A 27,700-nucleotide genomic window follows, 5' to 3' on the forward strand; every position below is an offset into this window, starting at 1 on the left:
CTCTCAACAGAGAGACCTTAGCTTAGATGTAAAGCAACCCTCTGAATGAATCAGAGAACCTGTCAAGTGCTGTGCCAGGTATGTGCATATGTAAGACACACATCTTCAGATTTTTTTCCCAAGTATTTCCCAAGTATTGATACTGATACCAGAGTATCAGAGTCCAGAGGGTTTGTGATAGGAACTTTAAAATAATCCATGTACAAGGCAATGGGACTGATGGTGGGGTGACAGTGAAGAGTCAAACCCACTGTTTAGCATAGCAAGGTTGCATATTTCCTGTAGGTCGGAGGGAAAATCTGGACAATTCTGTATTTGAGACATCCTGCCAGCACCACACCATGAAGGCTGTTCACAGAGTAAGCCAACTCCAGAAGCAAAGTGATCTGTGGAACAAGAGAAATGGCGGAAGATGACAGCATAGAGCAAAGACCTAAATGTCCTCCCAGACCTCCACGTGATCCACAGGAGACCTGCAGCCCTACCCTGCCAATGGTGGGCTTTCGGGCTCCTCCACTGCCACCCTTCCTTCAGCCCCCTCTTCCCTCCACTCCTATCCCTTTCCTTTCTCTAGTTGTGCTTTCCCCTGTTTGTGTATCCTACAGACATACCATTGAGTCTATAGGCCAAACCAATATCCAACTAGTAAAGAAATCTAGAGCAAAATATTTAAGGAGGCATTTACTCTCAGGACTGTGTCTGTACCTCCTTCAGTTTTGCTCACTGGGGACCTTACTTGTTTCATCTCAGTTGCAGATGTGAGAGAAGGGTATAATAGGGCGTCTTAGTTGCAGATGCTATTACAAAGTACCATAAACTGAGGGGCTTACAAACAATAGAAATTTATTTCTCCCATTTCTGGAGGCTAGGAAGTCTCAGATCAAAATATTCACAGATCTGGTGTCTAGAGAGCTTGTTTCCTGGTTTATAGATGGCTGTCTTCTCCCTTCTAATCCTCGCAGGGAGGTGGGGTAGAGGGAGCTCTCTGGGCTCTCTTTTTTTAAGGGCACTTAATACCATTCATAAGCGTTCCACCCTCATGACCTAATCACTTCCCAAAGGCCCCGCCTCCTAATACCATTACATTGGGGATCAGGTTTCAACATAATGAATTTGGGAGAGACATAAACATTCAGTCTGTAGCATGGGGTAACTTTGGGATCTTCTCTTTATGCACTGCAGGAATTTGGCTAGCTTTAACAACTCATTGAAACTTATAGAGCCTTATCATTAGATTTATAAACTTATAATTTGGTTCTTGTTGCCTTCTGGGTTGAGCTTTGGCCTAAAATTCTAGGGAACAAAAAAAATATCCTTTAACTTCTTTTTATACCCATAGAACAACAAAGAGAGTTTACATCAAGTTTTTCACTGGTATAAACAATTCAGTGAATTGTCTCATATGCATACTTTTTTACTTCATTTAAATTATTTCTGCATGATAAATATCCAGCAGTAGGATTACTAGTCAAATGATATGAACATTACTGGGACATGTTGCTTATTGCCACATTTCTTTTGAAAGAATTTTACCAGTTGTCACTATAAATTTGTATGGTTTATTCGTTTCTCCACAGCCTGATATACATATAAGTATTTTAATTGCTAATCAATTGGCACAAGATGATAAGATTTTATTCTCAACTCTTGAATATTTTTATAAATCTTTGTCAATTGGTTCATCTTTTGGCTTATTTTCATAGGGCAGTTTTATTTTTCATCTATTTTGTGAGTTTAGATATTTTAAATTCAAAGAAGGCAGCTAGAATTTTAGTAAGCCCCTCAATAACTAGACTCTTCTTTGTTATTTTTTTCTCTTCTTTTTTCTTTTACATCACCATTATAGTGCTATTCCTTTTCAAAATATCTTCTAATTTAGTTTTGTTTTTTTTCCTGTTCATGCTGGGTATGGTAAGTTGTAGAAAGAAATAAAACTGGAAAATTAATTAATTTATTATTTGTTAATTAAAAACTTTATAATTAACCCATATCTCCATCACACTAACATAAAAGATCATAAAGTTTTAATGTTTGTAATAAGATAATAAAAGAACGTTAGCTATATGAAGTAAAATGTTTTTATATTTTATAAATTACCTAAAATGAGATTCAGTATTAATTAGTATTTCAACCAAAATCCATGCTTAATATTGACAAACTACACACTTTAGTAAAATTAGGAAAAATTTAATATTGAATGTGAAAAATTTAATTCAAATTTGTTGGACCTCTTTTCAAGAACATTGCACTGATAATTTTATTTTTTAGCTTTCATTTTCTGCTTTTTTGCATTTCTGTGTGGATATTTTAATTTCTTTATGAGCAATAGAAATACTTCAGCCCAACTTTGGACAGTAATAATAATGAGCAAGTCTAAATCTTAGAATCTGATAGACAAAAGTGAAAGAAATAGACATGAGTAAATATTTCAATAACATTAGTTTCCTAGAATTATGAACCATTTTACCATGATTAATACTTGGTTAAAATCAACCTAATAAATGTGTTATTTTTTTTGTTACTATTAATGTTACTAGTTTTCTATCTTAAAGGCAAAGGAATAAACCTAAAATAAAGTGGCTAAGATTTACAAATTTGACCAGCAGTAGTATTTATTACCCTATTTGTGTTTTGTAAGTTTTGCATGACCATTTGAATACTAACTCAGGTAAACCAAATTGTAAATTTATCTTGAATGATACTAAATATGGCCAAATCAAAAGTCAATGTAAGCACTCTCGAACATATCAAATAAAATAATTTTTTTAATTGAAGATTACGTCCATTGATTTCCAGACTAACTGATTAAGACAAGCAGTAATAGGCTTGCCAATTTTAAAACAAAGGCATAAAATAAGTTACATTTATATAATCCTTATATTTTCCAAATTACCTCTAAGTACATTTTCTTTGATTTTCTTATCAACTGTATGAATTAGGAAAGTCCAAAATTATTGGTTTCTTTTTTTTATGAGCAATTGACCCCAGCTGACATAGCCAGCTATCTGATGATATTCTATCCTTAATCCCACAAAGCATGAAATGTAGTATGCTACTAGCTTATTCTATATTAAATGTTAACAATTTGATGTCCCACACCTGCTAGAAAAGAGACTTCCCATAACCCCTTAAACCTCAAAATATTTGTGATTGCTTTTCCGTTATTGATAACACTAGTCCTGCTCCCTGTGTGGAATAAATAGTATCCTTTTTTTTTTTTTTTTTTTGAGAGCCTGAGCGAGAGAGAGAACACAGCCAGGGGGAGAGGCAGAGGGAGAAGCAGACTCCCCGCTGAGCTGGGAGCCCTTTGTGGGGCTCAGTCCCAGGACGCTGGGATCATGACCTGAGCCAAAGGCAGATGCTTAACCCACTGAGCCACCCATGTGCCCCAAATAAATAGTTTCATAAAGAGCAGGTCAATGAACCCACTCTCCCAAGTGTCATAAATTTGCTCTCGGTTCTCTAATTGATTCTCTAATCCAATGTCTGGTAGATATTGATAAATGTTAATTACAAAAAGAATAGCCAAATATCCTTATTTAGTATACATTGTATACACAGCTATTATAGTTTATATTCTCACAAACACACACATGCGCGCATGTGCATCTTTTTCTCTTTTGACTTCTAAACCTGATGTTTTCACTTTTAAAAGTGGCTGCTGTTGGGGATGGAAGAGGAAGGGCGACTGCCACATCAGTACATCAGAACCAGGGCATATTTTGGCTGGAAAAATTTTGAGAGAATCAAAAAGAAATAATTTGCTTCATTCTTTTTTTTTTTTTTAAGGAGGAGCTAAGAAGAGAGGGTGAGATTAAAGTGGACTGTGAGCCTCTCGCTGACTTCTCACAAGAGCAGAAACATGAGGAGGCAGAGTGATGATGAAAACCAATAAATCAGTCTATCACAATATGGTGAGCATTCTCAGATTTAAATGATGAAGAAAAATAAGTTGTGAATTAGGGAGAATATGATAAAAACAATGTGGTAAATCAAGGAACTAAAAGCAGATGTGACACTGGAGGGATGAAGGTGTGAGTATTGTTTCCAGGAAAGGCCACCACCATTGACTAATCGGTTCGCTAATGGCCGGTCGTGTTTAAAGGTGCAAGGAGGATAAACCCAAGAACCTGCTGGAAGAAGATACAGTAGAAACTTAGAAATGTTGCTAAGAGAACAGTTGAGTGAGTGAACACGGATCAACGAAAAAGTGAATTAAGATAAATGCTTCTAGAAAATGAAAAAATAGACATAAAATACTCTATCAGAAAGAAAACCTGCAGAATTTCAGGTTTAGCAAAGAATTTTTACAATCATCATCATCACTTGGAGGATCCAGTTTTTCATTTTTATTATTTGGAGGGATGATAGCTATCTCTAATAAAATGACAAATCGGTTTTAGCTCTTATCTCCATGTTTCTGCGACTATTAGACGTAATGGTCAAAGTATTTTAATCGCAGCTACTGATTAGCTTGCTCAGGCTGCTTACTGCCCAGTGTGAAGGGCATTCATACGTTACTCATGCAATACACAGTCTGCACAACCCATACACATGTCTCTGATTCTAAGCATAAATAAGAAATATGCTATGGTGACTGCTGTGAATTGTGTAAGACTGTTGAATCACAGACCTGTACCTCTGAAACAAAAAATACATTATATGATTAAAAAAAAGAAGATAGTAGGAAGGGAAAAATGAAGGGGGGGAATCGGAGGGGGAGACAAACCATGAGAGATGATGGACTCTGAGAAACAAACTGAGTGTTCTAGAGGGGAGGGGGGTGGGGGGATGGGCTAGCCTGGTGATGGGTATTAAAGAGGGCACGTTCTGCGTGGAGCACTGGGTGTTATGCACAAACAATGAATCATGGAACACTACATCAAAAACTAATGATGTAATGTAGGGTGATTAACATAACAAATAAAATTTTAAAAAAAGAAATCAAAGTACATAATAAATGGTGTGATCTTGGGAAGAGCAATGGATTAAGAGTCATAAGACCCTCATTCAGGTCACATATACCTAGCTGGATGACATTATTCAAATCAGTCAGCCTCTGAATCCCATTGTGCCTATTAGCACAATGATGATGATAATATTTACCTTCTAACCCTTACATAGTTGTCTGAGTTAATAAAAGAATGTTTCATAAAATGTCAAGTTTTATAGAAAAGCGTATTATTATTTAGGGTATTAACACAACCATAAGATAACTCTGTTGCCATGTATATGGATTTTAATAGTTTTTAAGAGACAGTCTGGCATATTATCTCATGTAAGCTACAGTTCCAAGCTAGAAGTATTTGTTTAATAATTAAACTATTTTTTTGTTAAAGGGAAAGCCAAAATTTTACCATCTATGAAAAATACTTTGAAATTTATACTAATTTGTAATTCTATATATTAGATATTAAGACCCCAGTGGTCCCCAGTCTCTTACTCTTTTTAAAAGATTTTTATTTTCCCATTGCATTGATTCTCAGTTATGATAGAGAATATCAACAATTTATAAGCCGTAGTGGTTGCCAGTTTGAGTTACAGAGAAGTAATGTAGAGAGTAGAGGTACTCTGTATCAGGAGCTTCTTGCCCATGTAGTCTACTTTGCAGTTCATCATCCTTTTCAAGACCTCGAGATGTGGGAATGCTCTTGGAGTCTCAGCCCTCTTCCCTTCTTTCTCCATGTTCATATTGTCTCAACTGTTCCCACAGCTTAAAAAAAATTTAGATATGCAGAGGTTTTCCAGATTTAGAGCCCCAATCCTGAATTTCCCATGACCTCTAGACTTAGACACCAAATGGCTCTGCACCATCTTTGTATGTCCAGTCTACATGTCCAGATCAACTTCTCAGTGTTCTATCTAAAATTGTTTCTCCCCAGTTTCTCCCTATTTTTCCTATGGTGCCACTAAACCCTTGGTTGTTTAAGTCAAAAATATGGGTGTCATTAGTGACCCCTTCCTTTTCCTCTCATCATCATCCAATCCATCAGCAAGTTCTGATTCTACTGTAATATATATCACTTATCATGCCCTATAAAATGCTATATGATCAGATCCGTGGCCACTATTTTAAGCTCAACTATGTAAAGCAGGCTTTTTTTACTTGTCACTCTTCATATCACAAAGCCCTCTTGGAAATTATATTTCTATATATATGGGGTTTTTTTAATTGTCTCTTTCCCCTATTAGGAAAGGACTTGTCCAGTTTTATTCTCAGGTCCATACCTGCAATGCTGCCTGGCACAATAATACTTGTGAATGAATGAATTCATAGCCATTGTATGAATCCATTAGTGGAAACAGGCTTGGAATCCCCAGGAATCAGATTCAGCTGATTCCATGATACAGCTGCACATGACCATCAGTGTGCTAGGTGTGCTTCCATAAATGCATTCTTTGTTTACGAAGTACATTCTTGGCATTCCTTTTGAATACAGACAGCCAAAAATACCATATTGATTCAAAGATATAATACTACCTATTTTCAACTCAGGGTAATTCTATAAGAATGGAAACTCTCAAAAACTAAGAAAGGGAAAGTCATTTTTGTTTTTGTTTGTATTATTGATCTCTCCAACTTCCATCCCTACCTCCTGAACGTTTATACTTAGGAACATCCTTTGTCTTTCCCCTCATAGTCAAAAATTGTATTTGGACTTGATGATAGTGATCATCAGAAGTAATATTATGCCAAATCCTTTCAAATTGTGCAGTAGCTAAAGCATAAAAATATGTCATGGTGGAAAAGAAATGTCATGATGGTAAATCTGTTTTACTACTCTTCAGATCTTTTATTTGCCCTAACAACTTTTCAGACCATAGCCATAATAGATTATGGGTGGATTTACATATCTCTTGCCAGAAAAAGTAGTGTCTGCTTCAAATCTTTAAGTTGTATTTGAAATATTTAAATGATCCCAAATAATGGCCCTCAGAGTTGTCTGGACCTGACTGATAATGAATTATATAGTCTACTATGGTGTTCATTTGCTTGGGCTTGCAATAAATTAATGACCAGTGAATGTATGAAATGTGGTATGGTAAGATCTCTGGTTCCTCTTTCGTGAATTTGTTTGAATAATTACTAAAGTATGTCTCATTGTTTTCAGGTCAAATTTAATCTCCTAATCATGGAGCTTGTACCTCCTCCCATATTCTATATGTTGGTTGATGGTACCTTTTTTTCAATCCAGTCTCTCAAGCCAGAAGATTCATTTCTTAATGCCCAGCTTCCCCTCATTTCATATTAATTATTGGGTCACCATATCCTCTGCTTACAAAATATTTCTGGCATCTGTTCCCTTTTCTCCATCACTGTGACTTCTTTGAAAGATTGACCCATTCTAGTCTCACCAAGGTGTATTAACCTGGTTTCTGACTGCACCATACCTTCCCTATAAAACCAGAGAAGGGTCAGCTCAGAATCATGTCCCTGAGAGGCAGTATGGTTTGGGACTGATGGGTTGAAATAGGAGATTCTACAAAAAAAAGTGTAAGTGATGATACCAGACAAGCAGGGCTTCAGATCCTGTCTCTGCCTCTACCAGTGGTATCATCTTGGGTAAGTTCCTCTCTGGAACTTAATTTAACCATATTTGACTTTGAGATAAGAATTCACACTTCATAGAGTTATTGTGAAAACCACATAAGATTATGTTACTAAAAGGTATTTCCTGACATATGGTGGATGCTCACCAGACGTTAGTTTTCTTCTTGCATTCTCCTACCACTCTCGGCACCATTGTCTGTTACCCAGAACGCACTTGCAGAAACCCTGCTTGCTTTCCTAGGCATCTTGTACTGATCTCTTTGGAGTGGCAATACACAGTCTATCCTATACCAGGATAAAGGAACTTCAGTAAGACCCTATTCTGTCTCAGGGAACCTGTTTCTTTCTATGCTTCTGCAAATCCTCATTCTAGAATACCTGAAACCTATTTCCCTTCAGGCTGTTTTCTTGCTTTGATGTACATCAATGACCCTCTCTAGGTGAGAAACAAAAATACAGATTTTTTAGCCTTTTCTCCCCTATCCTTGCATATTTTTCCAAACTCAGTTCCAACACTCATTCTTTTCAGCTGCTTGGCTTTCTCATAAAGTTCATCTTTGTTCACTCCTTTGTATCCACATGACCAGCCTCTCCAATTAGAATGCCTCTCCCCACCTGCTACTTATATGTCCAGTGAATGCCTTGATAGTTTCAAATAAAGTCCTTTATAAAGCTTTGTCAGCCTTGGCCTCATCTCAGTCCATTTATCTCAGCTTAGTATTCCCCTTGCACTTGGATATGTCTCTATAAGCATGTACCTTGTCATATCGGTACTGTTTATGTGCTATTTGTCTTACCTACTATCAAATCAATTCCTTGAATGGATGACAGTACCACAGCACCTACAATATGCTTGAAGGTCCATAAATAATGAATGGCTAATGGAAGGTGTTATTATTATTCCTATTGCCCTATTTAAAAATTTATTTCCAAGATTTTATTTGTCAAATTGTACTACCATTTTGTACTCTATATCATAAACAAATATGATTTTTATGTAAAGCTATTTTCATGTAATTCTGAACATCAAGATGTAAAAGCCTAAACAAATAGTCTAGTATGTGTGCTTTTCTCATTTGCATGAAAATAATGTTCTGCAATTGAGATTTTAAGTTCAGAAATTTCAAAGCCTTGTTTTAAAAAAACCGAGTCCTTAGGGGCGCCTGGGTGGCTCAGTTGGTTAAGCGACTGCCTTCGGCTCAGGTCATGATCCTGGAGTCCCGGGATCGAGTCCCACATCGGGCTCCCTGCTCAGCGGGGAGTCTGCTTCTCCCTCTGACCCTCTTCCCTCTTGTGCTCTCTCTCTCTCATTCTCTCTCTCTCAAATAAATAAATAAAATCTTTAAAAAAAAAAAAACGAGTCCTTAGTAAAAGTTATCCATATTTTAGCCAGTTTATTTAAATAAATTGGAAAGCAGTGGGGCGAAATTTCATCAACCTTCCAAATAAGCACTCACCTTTTATTCACAAATTTCTTTCATATTAGAAATCAGTGCTAAAAAAATAGATCTACCTTGATAGCCTTGAGAGAAACTCCTTACTTGGAAAAAGATGAGGAGATAGGAGAATAACCGGCATCCAGCTATTGTACCACATTTAAGCTCAGCATAGCCAGGCTAAGCAACCACACACATCCACAATCTAGATCTTTCTCTCCTAGGATAACTTAATGAACTTCTCTGGTTCCCTGCCCTGGGTCTTCATCACTAAGGAAAAGTCAGAGAGGGCAGAGCATTTGAACATCTAGCCAGCAAGCCTACTCTACAGTAGATCTAGACCAGCAGGTTTGAAACTTTCTATAATTTTATCTGGGGATGGGGAGGGTAATTGTACTGTCTCTTCCCATATATGTTATGTGTTTATATTATTTACATTATTTTAAGATATTGTTATAAATTTTGTTCCATCTCCTAAGAAATCTGGTGGATTATCTATGTCTTTACTTTCTTTGGTTCATGTATGAGAATTTTCAAGAACCCACTTTGTAAAATAGCTGACAAAGTGGGGAACTTGTACTTCCTGACAGAACACAAGTTGAGAGTGTCATTCAAGTTTGATTAGTTAAGCATTAAAAAATATTAGTCTCATGCCTGGGAAAAGATAAGAATATCTTTAGCCCCTTTTCATTAGTTTAAAAGGAATTTTCTAACAAATCCAGTTTAAGTATAAATACAACTCCTTTTTTTAAGATTTTATTTATTTATTTGAGAGAGAGAGAGAGCAGGAACAGAGGGGAGGAACAGAGGCAGCAGGAGAAGCAGACTCCCCACAGAGCAGGGAGCCCAATGTGGTGTTCAGGGTTCGATGTGGGGCTCCATGCAGGGCTTGATGCAGGGCTCAATGCAGGGCTTAATCCCAGGACCCTGGAACCATGACCTGAGCCGAAGGCAGATGCTTAATCGACTGAGCCACCCAGGAACCCCATAAATACAACTCTTAATTGTCTATAACAATGGGGAATAGAAAATTGAAACCTACAGATAATCCAAAATTTTATTTTAAAGAGCACATTAAACCTTTGTTACCAATGAGCTTCTTAACATTGCTCAGAGTTGAGAATTAATTAGTGTGAATTCTGTCTTTTTGTATTTGACACCTCACCCATGGCAGATGAGCTGATCAGTAGTAAATTAAGCATTCAGTAGAGAGTAGCCAGAAAAGATTGAAATCAGAAACCAAAGGACTTGAAATTTTAAAATAAAATAAATCTTCGTTTTGCTTTTATTATAGCAACGAACATTCTGAGAACTAAATACAAAACATTTTGAGTGTGAGGATTTTCTAGAAAAGATTATCTCTTATCATTCAAAAGTATAGATTAGTATCTTTGATTCACCTTTCTGAATCAAACAATGAAATAACTATTTCCTACTGTCTCAAGTCCATTCCTTCCTGAGCAACAAAATAGAGAAAAAGAAAAAGAAACTTTCTCTTTTTCCCTCCTGGATTTTCCAAGTGCTTTTCATCAACCATTTGTAGATGGGGTCCTATTTCGAAGGTAGACAAGTAATAGTTTTTATTTGTGGTGTAAAGTCAGCATGCAAAAAAATAAATAAATAAAAAGTCAGTAAGATCTGTCCAGATATCTTTGGTTCTGCCCCTCCCTTTGAAAAGGCTCACCCCCCAGCCTGCCAGTACCACCCAGCAAACAAAGCCACCACCACAGAGAGCTTCCTCCACAGACTCACCAACACTTCCTACTGCCTACTGCACAACTTCAGTTTTGTCTCCAAAATCTGACAATTTGCTTGGGTGATTTCATGAGAATTAGCCACCAATTTCTGAAAGGATATTCATTTTCACTTACTATCCTTTGAGGATAAGTCATATTCTGTATTTGTATATAACATGCAGAATCTGAAATTCAGCACTGAAATTCTCAAATGAAGCTTAAGTGACCTGTTGGAGGTGCCTAAAGAAATAAGCATCTTCCTTAATAAGGTAAAATCCAAAGCCTCCAAATTTGGCACAGGCATAGAGAGAAAGGAATCCTGCACTCATGGGAAGGCATGCAGACCCATACCCTTCACAGTCATGCTCCTAGGACTTCCCATTTCTTTAGAGATCTCTTGATTCCATTTCCACATCCACACTGGCTTGAGTGGAACTGACAAGTGCTGCATCGAGGTTCGCACACTTGCCTTCCATTCTCCAAACATGTAATTACGACTGTGTGTTGCTTCAAGGAAACCAGCCAGTCTTGTAAGATACACCATTAGTCTGACAGAGAAAATACTCAAGTCCTCCTTTGGAAAGAAAATCATTTACTTAAATTGTGAAAATACTGATGGAGACCGTGCTTTTTAATCAAAGGTGTATGCAATTTGTGAATACTTTGGAAATTACTGATATCCTCACATAAAGCCAATAATAAATACTTTCGACAGAAGTGCAAATATGATCTAAGTGAAAAGATGAACTATTCTTTGTTTCCAAAATAGTATTTAATCTAACATATAGAATGGTATTCCCCTAATTTAAGCACACTTAACTTTTATTTACAAAATAAATTGAGTCATAAGATTTAAAAATGAATTTTAAATTTTAAAGTGAAAATAATTTGGCAGAGCATACTTAAAAAAAACTCCCTGGTCATTTAAATATTTAATGTAGATACAAGTTTTTTGTAGTGTATTGGTTACTCTAGAATACTATTCTAGAGGGATTATAAGCTCCTTGAAATCATGTGCAAAAATGTACATGTCTGCATATAATATTTTGGGGGAAAAGATAAAATTGCTTACCTCAGAACCATAGCATAAAGTAAAATCCATTTATGATGTGTAAATTCCTCTATGTGTGCAGGTTTTTAAATACTAAAAAACATCCATATGTATGGATTCACTGAAATGTATAAGAATATCATAGAGTCCTGGGGTGCCTGGGTGGCTCAGTCTTTAAGCGTCTGCCCTAGGCTCAGGTCATGATCCTGGGGTCCTGGGATCAAGCCCCGCATCAGGCTCCCTGTTTCGCGGGGAGCCTGATTCTCCCTCTGCCACTCTGCCTGCTTGTGATTGCTCTCTCTGTCTCTCTCTCTCTGTCAAATAAATAAATAAAATCTTAAAAAAAAAGAATATCAAAGAGTCCATCAGCATATGTTCATAGATATATTTTCAGAACAGGAATGTTCTTGGTCATAAGATAAATGAAATGTTTTATAATGATACAATTTTATTATTCATTAGCTCATGTTATTATGCTCTGGTTTATCATCATAAAGATATTAATTTCTCATGACTTCTCTTGCTCACTTTATGGAAAGAAACTCTTTATTGAAAAACCAAATATCTTGAAATTAATAGTAGCAAAATAGGTTTGAGAGGATCTGTTTAATGAGTATTTAGTGATATCTCACTACATTTTGGTTGCTTTATTTTAAAATACAGAAATATATTTTGGATGTTTAAAAAGTGAATGTGCAGTGGAGAGCTACTAACATGAGCACCAGCATTATATTGCCACCCTTGTCTTGAACTAGGAGACTGATGGACTTGCTCCAGATGATTTGTATGAAGAAATTTGGGGGTAAAAATGGATATCACTTAACAAAAATGCTTTTCCATGTTCTTTTTTCTAATCAATGCTTATGGCACATTTGAAGTAGAAATGGGTCTTAAATATCACATATAAATATAAGATACAGTTTCATAAAAGAAAGGACTGTGTCCCCTTCAGTGCAGTATTCGCAGAGTCTGACATTCAATCAATAATTGACGAATGAAGAAACAATCTGTTTGTTGAACAGTATATACAGTGAATCAATAGTTATTCTTCTGATTCCTGTAAGTAGTAGGTGCATTGTGTGACTGAAGAATAGCCTTAAAGAGCTAGATGTTCTTACCTAAACGAGAGGAATTTACTGTTATGATGGACAAACATCATGATGCAGAAAAGTGATAACCTAGTTGGAGTGCACAAACATTTTAGCCTATAAAGTACACAATAGTAATAAAAATATTAGTAACTAAGTTTTATAGGGTCCTCATACATTAAAGGTTATTAAGAACAATTATATAAACAAAGCAAGGGAGCATGGTTTTAATATCTAACAGGCACACTCCAGATTATTTAATAATCTAGAGAATGTGCTTTGTTAAATTCACTGCTGTTGATGAAAAGTCCAGATTTAGTTACATGTTAACTTGCAGATGTTTTTCTAACACAGAAATAATTTCTGTCCTGGAGAAAAGTAAACCCAACTATCATAGATTATTATCCCATAGGACATTAATCAGTGTTGAATCTTACCTAGATCTTATACTAATAATGTTTCAAAATGCCTATAAATGCCCAGATCCTCAAAATGCTGTGAGTCAACCTTGCCATCTGATTGGTTTATCCATTAATTAGCGGGTTGAATAAAATCTTTGACCCATATTTAACTTATATTTGTAAATGAGTCATGTTGTTAACTTTTTGAAAATTATACTTACACTATGGATTATTGCACTCTTCACCACCCCATGAAGTAAATACTAAAATCATCCCCAAGCACCATTAATATTACTAATCGTATGATAAGTACTACCATCACCCCTGTAAGGAAACTGAGAATTAGGGAGGTTAAGTGACTTGCCGAAGGTCACACGGTAAGTAGGGATTGCAGACTCTAATTCCACAAGCCTGTGCTCTTAACAACTACACTGTGACACCCGTCTAGAGGCTAGAAGAAAACTCACACTGAATAAACAAGCTAAAAGCCATGTCTTATGTGAGTCTGAACAGCATTGTTAAAGGCAAAGTGAATTTATAGAAGTACTTCCTTCATTAAATGAATGTGATGATAGATACACTTAATATATATATAATGTATAATATGTATGATACATATGTATACACATGCACAGGTACCTACATGCACAGAAATACTCTTTCTTGTAAGAAATGATCATCATGGTGCATACGCTGCAACTGAAGTCATAATAGAGGCAAAAACCTTTGTCTCTTTCACCAAATCAAGCTAAAGCTTTTTCAGATCACCCCAGGGTTTCACATTTGACATTATCAAGAATTCATATTATAGCAAAATAGTGATGTTTGAAAGTTGTATTTAAGATATTTGAAACTTGTATCAAAATCTCAGGAATAAAAACCCTTTGGATGGTGGATGAATAGAGAAAATATTTGCAAGGTTTTGTTTTCTTTGTTTGCTGTTTTGTTTGTTTTTGTCTTCAAATTGGCAAATTTCAGACTTGTGTAACAGGGTTTAAGTGTTTCAAAATCACCGTTTTCTTACCTGAAGGTTCTTCTTTAGGGTGTGAGAGTCTGAATCAACACCTTTTCTTTAGCTGTTAAGAAAAGGCCATGTATGAGAGATTTTGACATCTTGTTTAGACTGAAGATGCAAAGGGTAACACTCAGTTTGTCTTTGTCTGCACTGTTCTTCATCCTGGTTATAAACTGTTTAGAAAATTGCCATTGTTTCCACTGGTGGACTCTGCTTCCTTCTGAGAGTCGTTTTAAGTAAAAGCACATAGAGCGAACAGGCTTCTGCCTCTTTTAAGTGCCTAGAATGTTCCCAAACTGGAACTAGGAAAAATAAAAATAAAAGCCTTAACTGTTTGCCTCTTAAAGCCGTTTCCCATATGTTGCCCCTGAGCCTACTATATCGAAACAACCTAATCTACCTGTTTAAAAAAAAAAAAAAAAATGTATATTTCTTGGCCTTGTTCCTGACCTACTTGATCAGAACCTCCGAGCTGGGAACGAGGAGACAGTATTTCAATAAGCAAAGCAGATAACCCTTGCACTCTATAAAGCATGTTTTTAAAAAAGTCCTCCAGGGGCACCTGGGTGGCTTAGTCGTTAAGCGTCTGCCTTCAGCTCAGGTCATGATCCCAGGGTCCTGGGATCGAGCCCCGTATCGGGCTCCCTGCTCAGCGGGAAGCCTGCTTCTCCCTCTCCCACTCTCCCTGCTTGTGTTCCCTCTCCTGCTGTGTCTCTCTCCGTCAAATAAATAAAAAATCTTTAAAAAAATTTAAAAAGTCCTCCATATATTTTTATACAACTTGGACATATACACAGATTCTTAACTTTTTACTTTGAAAACATCTACTTACATTTTAAATAAGTAACTTAGGAATCAGAGTTCACATGCTAAATTCTGATTAACTTTAAAGGAAAGTTAAAAAAAGAAAAGAAAGTTATTTTGTTCCATCTGCAAAATATATATAGATTGGGTGCTTAACTCAGGAGGACATTTTGTTTTATGCATGGCAAGAAACTGTTTAATAAGATTAATATCCTAAGTGCTGCAAATTAGCTGATAATCATGTTCATAATTCAGTGGTTGTATTTCTGGGACAGAGATAGTATATTTGGATATAAAACCCAAAGGGGGAGTCCTCTAACCAGTAAACTACATGTGATATGTGCTTGAATTTCTAAATTGGAACTATAAGATGTCATGTGTGTGTGTGTCTGTGTAGATTGATGTTTACATATACACACACATACAAGTTATACATAAGACTTATGTGTATATATGTACATACACTGTGCACACACATACACAATACACTGTTACTCTACCTCAAAACCAGATATGATGCTTTCCCAAATTAAAGAATCTATCTGTGCCCAATTTATACAGTAATGCAATATTTGGTATCTATCGCAAAAAGTTAGAAAGTCTATAGACCACACATATAAAACAATTAGCAATGTTCTCGGCTATTTATTTTTCAATTTTCTGTACTTCCTTCCAGGACTGATTCAAGAAGTATTTTTCCTATCATAAAAGACTAAATGTCGTTTCCCAGTTCTTAAGTTGAAACCAAATTCCTTCCTGCCAGGAACTTCATCTATGGCCTGGATCTTACATTCTCCTAAAGAGATGTCCAAATTAGAAGTAAATTGGACCATTAGTTGGATCCATTTTGATTCCTTGTGAATAAGTCTTTCCCAGAGCATTTGTTAACTAGTCTGTACCCGCTGGGTACACACCTTCTAAAACTAATGAGAAACGTTCCTCAGGGCACTTTTCAGACCTTTGCATTAGTTGCAATCTGCCAGTGCAAAGAATCCTCACTTGATAGTTTTAGGGTCACAAGGGCTAATCCTAAATGAACACCTTCACTGCTTGTCCTGATTATTCTCCAGGATTCCACCCAGCAGAAAAGGAAATACCTTGCATTCTGCTCACTATCAACAGAGCAGTCAACGTATATTTTCTTGTCTGCCAGTGGATATACTGCCCCTCGGGTCAGATGGACTCCATACTCGTGCTTAGCTTCTTTTGGAAGTCTTTGCGGTTCTGTGCCACCAACTCACAGCTTTAGGAAGAAAACAGTAATTCTACAGTTACCACAGAGAACTCAGATTGTGAATTAACTCAATGCACTCATGGAAGTAGCATTAGCAAAAAGATTGCCTCTCCCATTGAGATCATTGTTTTTAATATGAGAAGGCCATTTCCTCTTTTAGTTTTTGGTTTTTGTGCTGATTCACACAACAGTGTGTGTCCTAGTAAATAATAATTTCTCAGAAGATTTTGTTTGTTTTTCATATAAAGTCACACAACTTTTATTTGGAAAAAAATTTTGGTATCCACGAGTGTTTTTTTTTCCTTCATAAAAATGAGTCATTTGTTTTGGATAATGGAAATATTCAGTAAGTGTCAAATAAAGATAAAACTACAGAATTCCTTAATGCTTTATTTTTTTTCAGAATTCCTTAATACTTTAAATTTAATAAATTCTCAACTTATTAAGGGCTGATATTTATTGGTATGTGAATATAGCCTATCAAATTATAACTCCAAATTGTATTTGTAATGCCCCAATCTCTGAGAAGTTGACAGTACTCAATACAAGTAATTCACGATCGTTTTGCACTCCAGTATCTACTCATTCCTATCTTTAGTTGTATAATTATAAATTAATGGTGGTGATGTTTAACTTTGAATTATTAATATAGTATCATTACAACAAAATAATACTTTGTAGAATATAGGGAAAGCATTTCATATAATTAATATCAATGCATTAGATAGCACTTTTTTTTTACTTTTTATGCTATTTTTTTTACTTCAAGTATAATTAACATAGAATGTTGTATTAGTTTTAGTGTAAATATAATGATTCAACAATTCTATACATTCTTCATCAAGAGACAAGTACCCTTAAACCCCTTTATCTGTTTCATCCATTCCCCGCCTACCTCCCCCCTGGTAACCATGGGTTTGTTCTCTGTATTTAAGAGTCTGGGTTTTTTGGTGTCTCTTTTTCTTTTCTTTTTTGTTAGTTTGGATTTTTTTTCTTAAATTTCACATATGGGTGAAATCATATGGTATTTGTCTTTCTCTGATTGACTTATTTCACTTAACATTATGCTCTCTAGTTCAATGCATGTTGTCTCAAATGGCAAGGTTTTATTCTTTTTTGTGCCTGAGTAATATTCCAGTGTGTGTATGTGTGTGTGTTTGTGTGTGTATACACATAAACCACTTCTTTATTTGTCTAAGAATGGATACCTGCATTGCTTCCATATCGTAGCTGTTGTAAATAATGCTACAGTAAACATAGGGATGAATATATATTTTCAAATTAGTGTTTTTGTTTTTTTGGGTAATTACCCAGTACTGGAATTACTAGATATTATGGTAATTGTATGGTTAATTTTTTGAGGAACATCCATACTGTTTTCCACAATGGCTATAACAATTTGCATTCCCACCAACAATGTATGAGAGTTCCTTTTTCTCCACATCCTCATCAACACTTGCTATTTCTTGTATTTTTGATCTTAGCACTTTTTTTACTTGCAATATCAGCAATCCAATCAAACTATCTTCTGTTAATAAAGAATTTGTTAATAAAAAAGAATTTGAGTGGAGCAAGATAGCAGAGGAGTAGGAGACCTGGATTTCATCTGGTCTCAGGAATTCAGCCGGATAGGGATCAAACCATTCTGAACACCTACGAACTCAACAGGAGATCGAAGAAAAGAATAGCAACAACTCTCTGAACAGAAAAGTGACCACATTCTGGAAGGTAGGACGTGCGGAGAAGTGAATCTGAGGCGATATTCAGGAGGATAGACAGCAGGGGAGGGGGCCTCCATCATCTACTTCTGGCAAGTGATAGAGCCGCAGAGCACAAAATCGGAACTTCAGAAGTCAGCTCCGCTGAGGGACGTCGCTCCAGTGGCTAAGCAGGGGGTGGAACCCGCATGGGACAGTGTGATCTCGGGACCCTCAGGGTCACAGAAAGACCGGGGGTGCCTGAGTGCGGCAGAGCTCCTGGGTATCAGAGCAGGGAAACTGGCTGTAGAGATGGAGCCAAGGCACAGGCTCTCAGCTCAGGGTTGCCATAAACTGTGATCAGCGACACAGTCGGGCCACTGTTCATCCAGCAGGGACCCAACAAGTGGCAGATCCGGGGAGACTCCCCCTCCTGCCCTGGGAGGAGTGGCATGGGAGCGCACCACAGGGATCTGCTGGGTTTGGAGACTCCACACCGAATCGGGTGCCAGATATACAAACGCTCGGTCACAGACCGGGGGAGCATGGAGTGCGGCCGGAGACCTGGGAGATGGGAGTGACTGCTTTTCTCTGGGGGTGCACTGAGGAGTGGGGCCCCAAGTTCTCAGCTCCTCTGGGGTGGAGATTGGGAGGCCGCCGTTTTCACACTCGTCCTCCAAAGCTGTATTGAAAGCTTGCAGGGAACAAAAGCTCCCAAGAGCAAACCCAAGCAGATTACTTAGCCCTGACCGGCAAGGGCAGGGCAAGTCCACCTCTGGCAAAGCCATTTGGGAACCATGGCAACAGGCCCCTCCCCAGGAAGATCAGCAAGAACAGCCAGCCAGACCAAGTTTACCGATCAATGAGAACAGCAGAACTCCAGCACGAGGGGAATACTGCACATAGAATTCATGGCTTTTTTACCATGATTCTTTAGTCTTTCAAAGTTAATTTTTTTAACTGTCTTTTTTTTTTTAATTTTTCTTTTTCCCTTTTTCAACCAACATCTTATCAATCCCTTTCTTAAAAAAACATTTTTATTTTTTATTTTTAGTGTCATATTCTATCCCTTCATAGTAGCCCTTATTTTTGGCATATATATATAAGTTGTTCTCTCTTTAAAATTTTGAAATACAGTTTCTTCTAACAGATCAAAATATACCCTAAATCTCTAGTGTATGGCTTTGTTCTAGACTCCTGCCTGATCACATTCTCTCCCCTTTTCTTTTGTTTTTCTTTTCTTTCTTTTTTTTTAAACCCTCTTGTTTCTTTTTCCAACCAACTTATCAATTCCTTTTATAAAATTTTTTACAATTTTCATCTTTACAGTCATATTGCATCACTTCATTGTATCAACCCTTGTTTTGTACATATATAAGTCTTTCTTTCTTTAAAATTTTGGGAGGCACTTTCTTCTACCAGACCAAAATACACCCAAAATTTAGTGTGTGGCACTGATCTATGCACCAGCCTGAACATATTTCATCATATTCTGTTTGTTTTGTTCTGTTTTTGTTTGTTTTTATCTTTTTTTTTCTCTTTCTTTTTTCTGTCTTTCCCTTTCTTTTCCCCTGGTTTCAGGTCTTTTCTGATTTGTTTAGAGTATATTTTCTGGGGACGTTGTTACCCTGTTAGCATTTTGTTCTCTCATTCATCTATTCTCCTCTGGACAAAATGACAAGATGGAAAAAATCACCTCAACAAAAAGAACAAGAGGTAGTACCGTCTGCCAGGGACCTACTCAACACGGACATTACTATGATGTCAGACCTAGAGTTCAGAATCATGATTTTAAAATACTAGCTGGGCTTGAAAAAAGCATGGAAGTTATTAGAGAAACCCTTTCTGGAGAAATAAAAGAACTAAAATCTAACCAAGTCAAAATCAAAAAGGCTATTAATGAGGTGCAATAAAAAATGGGGGCACTAACTGCTGGGAAAAATGAGGCAGAAGAGAGAATCAGCGATATAGAAGACCAAATGATGGAAAATAAAGAAGCTGAGAAAAAGAGAGATAAACAACTACTGGATCACGAGGGCAGAATTCGAGAGATAAGTGATACCATAACATGAAACAACATTAGAATAATTGGGATCCCAGAAGAAGAAGAAAGAGAGAGGGGCAGAAGGTATATTGGAGCAAATTATAACAGAGAACTTCCCTAATGTGGGGAAGGAAACAGGCATCAAAATCCAGGAGGCACAGAGAACCCCTCTCAAAATCAATAAAAATAGGTCAACACCCCGACATCTAATAGTAAAACTCACGAGTCTCAGAGACAAAGAGAAGATCCTAAAGGCAGCTCGGGAGAAGAGATATGTGACCTAAAACGGTAGAAACATTAGATTGGCAACAGACCTATCCACAGAGACCTGGCAGGCCAGAAAGGACTGGTATGATATATTCAGAGCACTAAACGAGAAAAATATGCAGCCAAGAATACTATATCCAGCTAGGCTGTCATTGAAAATAGAAGGAGAGATAAAAAGCTTCCAGGACAAACAAAAACTAAAGGAATTTGCAAACACAAAACCAGCCCTACAAGAAATATTGAAAGGGGTCCTCTAAGCAAAGAGAGAGCCTAAAAGTAACATAGACCAGAAAGGAACACAGACAATATACAGTAACAGTCACCTTACAGGCAATACAATGGCACTAAATTCATATCTTTCAGTAGTTACCCTGAATGTAAATGGGCTAAATGCCCCAATCAAAAGACACAGGCTATCAGATTGCATTAAAAAACAAGACCCATCAATATGCTGTCTGCAAGAGACTCGTTTTAGACCCAAAGACACCCCCAGATTGAAAGTGAGGGGGTGGAAAACCATTTACCATGCTAATGGACACGAAAAGAAAGCTGGGTGGCAATCCTTATATCAGACAAATTACATTTTAAACGAAAGACTGTAATAAGAGATGAGGAAAGACACTACATCCTACATAAAGGGTCTATCAAACAAGAAGATCTAACCATTGTAAATATCTATGCCCCTAACATGGGAGCAGCCAATTATATAAGGCAATTAATAACAAAAGCAAAGAAACACATCAACAACAATACAATAATAGTGGGGGACTTTAACACCCCCCTGGATGAAATGGACAGATCATCTAAGCAAAAGATCAACAAAGAAATAAAGACTTTAAATGACACACTGGACCAAATGGACTTCACAAACATATTCAGAACATTCCATCCCAAACAGAATACACATTCTTCTCTAGTGCCCATGGAACATTCTCCAGAATTGATCACATCCTAGGTTACAAATCAGGTCTCAACCAGTACCAAAAGATTGAGATTATTCCCTGCATATTTTCAGACCACAGTGCTTTGAAACTAGAACTCAATCACAAGAGGAAAGTCAGAAAGAACTCAAATACATGGAGGCTAAAGAGCATCCTACTAAAGAATGAATGGGTCAACCAGGAAATTAAAGAAGAATTAAAAAAATTCATGGAAACAAATGAAAATGAAAACACAACTGTTCAGAATCTTTGGGATGCAGCAAAGGTGGTCCTAAGAGGAAAGTATATAGCAATACAAGCCTTTCTCAAGAAACAAGAAAGGTCTCAAATACACAACCCAACTCTACACCTAAAGGAGCTAGAGAAAAAAACAGCAAATAAAGCCTAAACCCAGCAGGAGAAGAGAAATAATAAAGATGAGAGCAGAAATCAATGAAATACAAACCAAAATAACAGTAGAACAGATCAACAAAACTAGGAGCTGGTTCTCTGGAAGAATTAACAAGATTGATAAACCCCTGACCAGACTTATCAAAAAGAAAAGAGAAATGACCCAAATCAACAAAATCATGAATGAAAGAGGAGAGATCACAACCAACACCAAAGAAATACAAACAATTATAAGAACATATTATGAGCAACTATATGCCAGCGAATTAGATAACCTGGAAGAAATGGATGCATTCCTAGAGATGTATCAACTATCAAAACTGAACCAGGAAGAAATAGAAAACCTGAACGGACCTATAACCACTAAGGAAATTGAAGCAGTCATCAAAAATCTCCCAACAAATAAAAGCCCGGGGCCAGATGGCTTCCCAGGGGAATTCTACCAAACATTTCAAGAAGAATTAATATCTATTCTCCTGAAACTGTTCCAAAAAATAGAAATGGAAGGAAAACTTCCAAACTCGTTTTATGAGGCCACCATTACCTTGATCCCCAAACCAAAGACCCCATCAAAAAAGAGAATCACAGACCAATATCCTTGATGAACATGGATGCAAAAATTCTCACCAAAATACTAGCCAATAAGATCCAAGAGTACATTAAGAGGATTATTCACCACAACCAAGTGGGATTTATCCCTGGGCTGCAAGGTTGGTTCAACATCCGCAAATCAATCAACGTGATACAATACATTAATAAAAGAAAGAACAAGAATCATATGATCCTCTCAATAGATGCAGAAAAAGCATTTGGCAAAGTACAGCATCCTTTCTTGATCAAAATTCTTCAGAGTATAGGGATAGAGTGTACATACCTCAATATCATAAAAGCCATCTATGAAAAACCTACAGCGAATATCATTCTCAATGGGGAAAAACTGAGAGCTTTCCCCCTGAGGTCAGGAATGTGGCAGGGATGTCCACTATCAGCACTGCTATTCAACATAGTATTAGAAGTCCTAGCCACAGCAATCAGACAACAAAAAGAAATCAAAGGCATCCAAATCGGCAAAGAAGAAGTCAAACTCTCACTCTTTGCAGATGATATGATACTGTATGTGGAAAACCCGAAAGACTCCACCCCAAAACTGCTAGAACTCATAAAGGAATTCAGTAAAGTGGCAGGATATAAAATTAATGCACAGAAATCAGTGGCATTCCTATACACCAACAACAAGACAGAAGAGAGAGAAATTAAGGAGTCAATCCCATTTACAACTGCACCCAAAACCATAAGATACCTAGGAATAAATCTAACCAAAGAGGCAAAGGATCTGTACTCAGAAAACTATAAAATACTCATGAAAGAAATGGAGGAAGACACAAGAAATGGAAAAACGTTCCATGCTCATGGATTGGAAGAACAAATATTGTGAAGATGTCATTGCTACCTAGAGCAATCTACACATGCAATGCAATCCCCATCAAAATACCATTAACTTTTTTCAAAGAAATGGAACAAATAATCCTAAAATTTGTATGGAACCAGAAAAGACCCTGAATTGCCAGAGGAATGTGGAAAAAGAAAAGCAAAGCTGGCGGCATCACAATTCCGGACTTCCAGCTCTATTACAAAGCTGTCATCATCAAGATAGTATGGTACTGGCACAAAAACAGACACATAGATCATTGGAACAGAATAGAAAGCCCAGAAATGGACCCTCAACTCTATGGTCAACTAATCTTTGACAAAGCAGGAAAGAATGTCCAGTGGAAAAAAGACAGTGTCTTCAACAAATGGTGTTGGGAAAATTGGACAGCCACATGCAGAAGAATGAAACTGGACCATTTCCTTACACCACACACAAAAATAGACTCCAAATGGTTGAAAGACCTAAACGTGAGACAGCAGTCCATCAAAATCCTAAAGGAGAACACAGGCAGCAACCTCTTCAACCTCAGCCGCAGCAACATCTTCCTAGAAACATCACCAAAGGCCAGGGAACCAAGGGGAAAAATGAAATACTGTGATTTCATCATGATAAAAAGCTTTTACACAGCAAAAGAAACAGTCCACAAAACCAAAAGACAACCAACAGAATGGGAGAAGATTTGCAAATGACATATCAGATAAAGAGCTAGTATCCAAAATCTATAAAGAACTGATCAAACTCAACACCCAAAGAACAAATGATCCAATCAAGAAATGGGCAGAAGACATGAACAGACATTTTTCCAAAGAAGACATCCAAATGGCCAACAGACACATGAAAAAGTGCTCAACATCGCTCGGCATCAGGGAAATCCAAATCAAAACTTCAATGAGATACCACCTCACACCAGTCAGAATGGCTAAAATTAACAAGTCAGGATATGACAGATATTGGCAGAGTTGCGGAGAAAGGGGAACCCTCCTACACTGTTGGTGGCAATGCAAGCTGGTGCAACCACTCTGGAAAACAGTATGGAGCTTCCTCAAAAAGTTGAAAATAGAGCTACCATAAGATCCAGCAATTGCAATACTGGGTATTTACCCCAAAGATACAAATGTAGGGATCTGAAGTGGTACATGCACCCCGATGTTTATAGCAGCAATGTCCACAATAGCCAAACTGTGGAACGAGCCAAGACGTCCATCGACAGATGAATGGATAAAAAAGATGTTGTATATATATAAAATGGAATATTATGCAGCCATCAAAAGGAATGAGATCTTCCACTTGCAACGACGTGGATGGAACTGGAGGGTGTCATGCTGAGTGAAATAAGTCAATCAGAGAAAGACATGTATCATATGACCTCACTGATATGAGGAATTCTTAATCTCAGGAAACAAACTGAGGGTTGCTGGAGTGGTGGGGGGTGGGAGGGCTGGGGTGGCTGGGTGATAGACATTGGGGAGGGTATGTGCTATGGTGAGCGCTGTGAATTTTGCAAGACTGTGGAATCACAGATCTGTACCTCTGAAACAAATAATATAATATATTTAAAAAAAAGAAGAAGAAGATAGCAGGAGTGGAAGAATGAAGGGGGGGAAACCAGAGGGGGAGATGAACCATGAGAGACAATGGACTCTGAAAAACAAACTGAGGGGGCACCTGGGTGGCTCAGATGGTTAAGCGTCTGCCTTTGGCTCAGGTCATGATCCCGGGGTCCTGGGATCGAGTCCCGCTTCGGGCTGCCTGCTCCTTGGGAGCCTGCTTCTCCCTCTGCTTCTCTCTCTCTCTATCCTCCTCTGTCTCTCATGAATAAATAAATAAAATCTTTAAAAAAAAAACACTGAGGGTTCTAGTGGGGAGGGGGGTGGGGGGATGGGTTAGCCTGGTGATGGGTATTAAAGAGGGCACATTCTGCATGGAGCACTGGGTGTTATGCACAAACAATGAATCATGGAACACTACATCAAAAACTAATGATGTAATGTATGGTGATTAACATAACAATAAAAAAATTTAAAGGAAAAATAAATAAAATACCTATACATTCAAGAAAAAAAAGAATTTGACTGGGGCGCCCTGGGTTGCTCAGTCAGTTAAGCATCTGCCTTCAGCTTGGGTTATGACTTCGAGGTCCTGGAATTGAGCCTGCTTCTTCCCTCTGCTGCTCCCCCTGCTTGTGCTCTCTCACTCACTGTCTCTCAAATAAATAAATAAAATCTTAAAAGAATTTTTTTATTATGTTATTAAAAAATCAGCTCTAATAAGAGTTGAAGCTACCCTCATATTGCTGCTCATTAGCTGAAATACTTTGGTTGATTAGTGTGTCTGCCTTCAGAACTATTTTTTTAAACTTCAGAATGTTATATATAAAATTCATAAAATTCCCAATGCCTTTTGCTCACAAAAAAAAAAAGTAGAATTTGACCGACGTGACTGAACAAGCCATAAATTCAAGGTCACACACAATAAAGGCTTAGTTTTTCTTCCATATTCTCAACTCTGCTTTCCTCTGGTAGCTTCATTAACAAGCCTTCATTATCTTTATAGAAATAGTCATAGCAACTCCAGGTTTATGGTTTGCTAGCCTAGCGATACTAACAGAATAGAAAAGCTCTTTTCCAGAAGCTCCAGCCAAAGTCCTGAGATTGGCCATCATTGCAATTTTTTGATTAGCCAATGTGAGGCATGTTCACAGTCTAGAAGCTAAGAGTAAATGCCTAGCCTTGCCTGAATCACAGGAGAAAAGAGTAAAGAGGAATAGTTCCCTAAGGAAAATCAGATGTTCTTCCTGGGAGTGAACATATTCACTGGACATATTCGTTATTATTCACTGGATAACCGAATTCTCCATAGGGAAAAACAGGAAACATCCTCCATAATTTAATAATAGAAATAGATGAGAGATTCAAGGGAAGACACTTGCCTGGAGAGGGCATGGAAGACCTTATACCCTCGTGCTATACATCTAGCTGGATGTTCCTGAGTTATGTTCTCTTTATAGTAAACTGGTGATCTAAAATATGGTACACACACCTGTCATCATGAATTTCTTCATGATGAAAGGAGCAACCCAGACTCACAGTATGACGAACTCATTGAAAAATACATTAAAGATGTATAAAGATCGTGCCAGTTGAGATACCCATCAGTTTGTTAAAGAGGGAAATGGATCAGGGGCACGTGGGTGGCTCAGTTGTTAAGCGTCTGCGTTCAGCTCAGGTCATGATCCCAGAGTCCTGGGATTGAGCCCCACATCAGCCTCCCTGCTCAGTGGGGAGCCTGCTTCTCCCTCTCCCTCTGCTGCTCCCCCTGCTTGTGCTCTCTTGCTCATGCTGTCTCTCTCAAATAAATATATACAATCTTTAAAAAAATTTTTTTTTAAGAGGGAAATGGATCCAACAATTGCTGTCAATGTTCAGAAGAATGAATTCTTGATTGATGGGTTTCCAAGAAATCAAGACAACCTTCAAGGTTGGAACAAGACCATGGATGTAAAGGCAGATTTATCTTTCATTCTATTTTCTGACTATAATAATGAGATCTGTATTGAACTATGTCTTAAGAGGGGAAAGATTAAAGTAGGAGTGATGACAACAGAAAGGGCTTGGAAAAGAGAATTCAAATGTATCTTTAGTCAATATAGCCAATTATTGGTTTATATGAAGAAATGGGGAAAGTCAAGAAAATAGACGCCTCTGAATCTGTCACTGAAGTTTTTGATGAAGTTGTGAAGAATTTTTACAAAGAAGGTAAACTCTAAACCTGAAAGCATCTTTGAAATCATGTTTGAATATTGCTTTGATAGCTGCTATTACAACCCCTTCTTAAGGCAATTTTAACCTTTCATAATTACACCTCAGTTAATGGCTGGCAAGTATATAGTAAGACAAATTAAAATTTTTATCTTTAATTTTTTTTTTTTTTTTGGTCACAGGAGTAGACAGTGAATTCGGGTCTAACTTCATCTTACCTATGGTTCACACAAAACAAAGATATCAGCTACATCTTTGTTTTTACTCGGAAAGCATATCCATTTATAGTTTGTGCCTTCTGTGAGCAAAACTTTTGTATGTGTGTACATCCCTTTAGTAAATACAGCACGTTAGGATCAGGGATTCCCCATTTCCTCATTTTCTTGCAGGTTTTAAGTTTCCAACCTGTTAAGTGAGTTTGTGGGCCAAATACTAAAGGAACCTTTTGTGTAGTCAGTTCTTAAAAAATATATTTGGTAAACAAACTCACAAAGTAAATTCCTAGAAGTGTTTTAATATTGAGGCTCCTGGGTGACTCAGTTGGTTACATGGCTGCCTTCAGCTCACATCGTGATCTCAGGGTCCTGGGATCAAGCCCTGCATTGAGCCCCACATATAGCTCGCTGCTCAGCAGGGAGTCTGCTTCTCCCTCTCCCTCTGCCCCTCCGCCTGCTTGTGCCTCTCTCTTTCTCTCAAATAAATAAATAAATAAATCTTAAAAAAAAGTTTTAATATTTATCAAATAACTGACCATTTCCTATAGAACGGTAAGAAAACTTAGGCTTTGTTTTATTACAACTTATACAAAGTTGTGTGATGTGACAGGACATCTTCATTGTTTCCAAGGATTGGGA

The 27,700-nt window shown here is 37.3% G+C and overlaps 1 pseudogene; it reads left to right on the forward strand.

Annotated features, from left to right (window-relative positions):
* Nucleotides 1-402: 402 nt before the first annotated feature.
* LOC114217943 (UMP-CMP kinase pseudogene) lies at nucleotides 403-26,854 on the forward strand (annotated as a pseudogene).
* The last annotated feature ends 846 nt before the right edge of the window (nucleotides 26,855-27,700 follow it).

This window comes from Eumetopias jubatus, unplaced genomic scaffold, assembly GCF_037043125.1.
Source record: "Eumetopias jubatus isolate StellerSeaLion01/CBP00866 unplaced genomic scaffold, mEumJub1_p1.0 scaffold_1, whole genome shotgun sequence".
Lineage (NCBI taxonomy): Eukaryota > Metazoa > Chordata > Mammalia > Carnivora > Otariidae > Eumetopias > Eumetopias jubatus.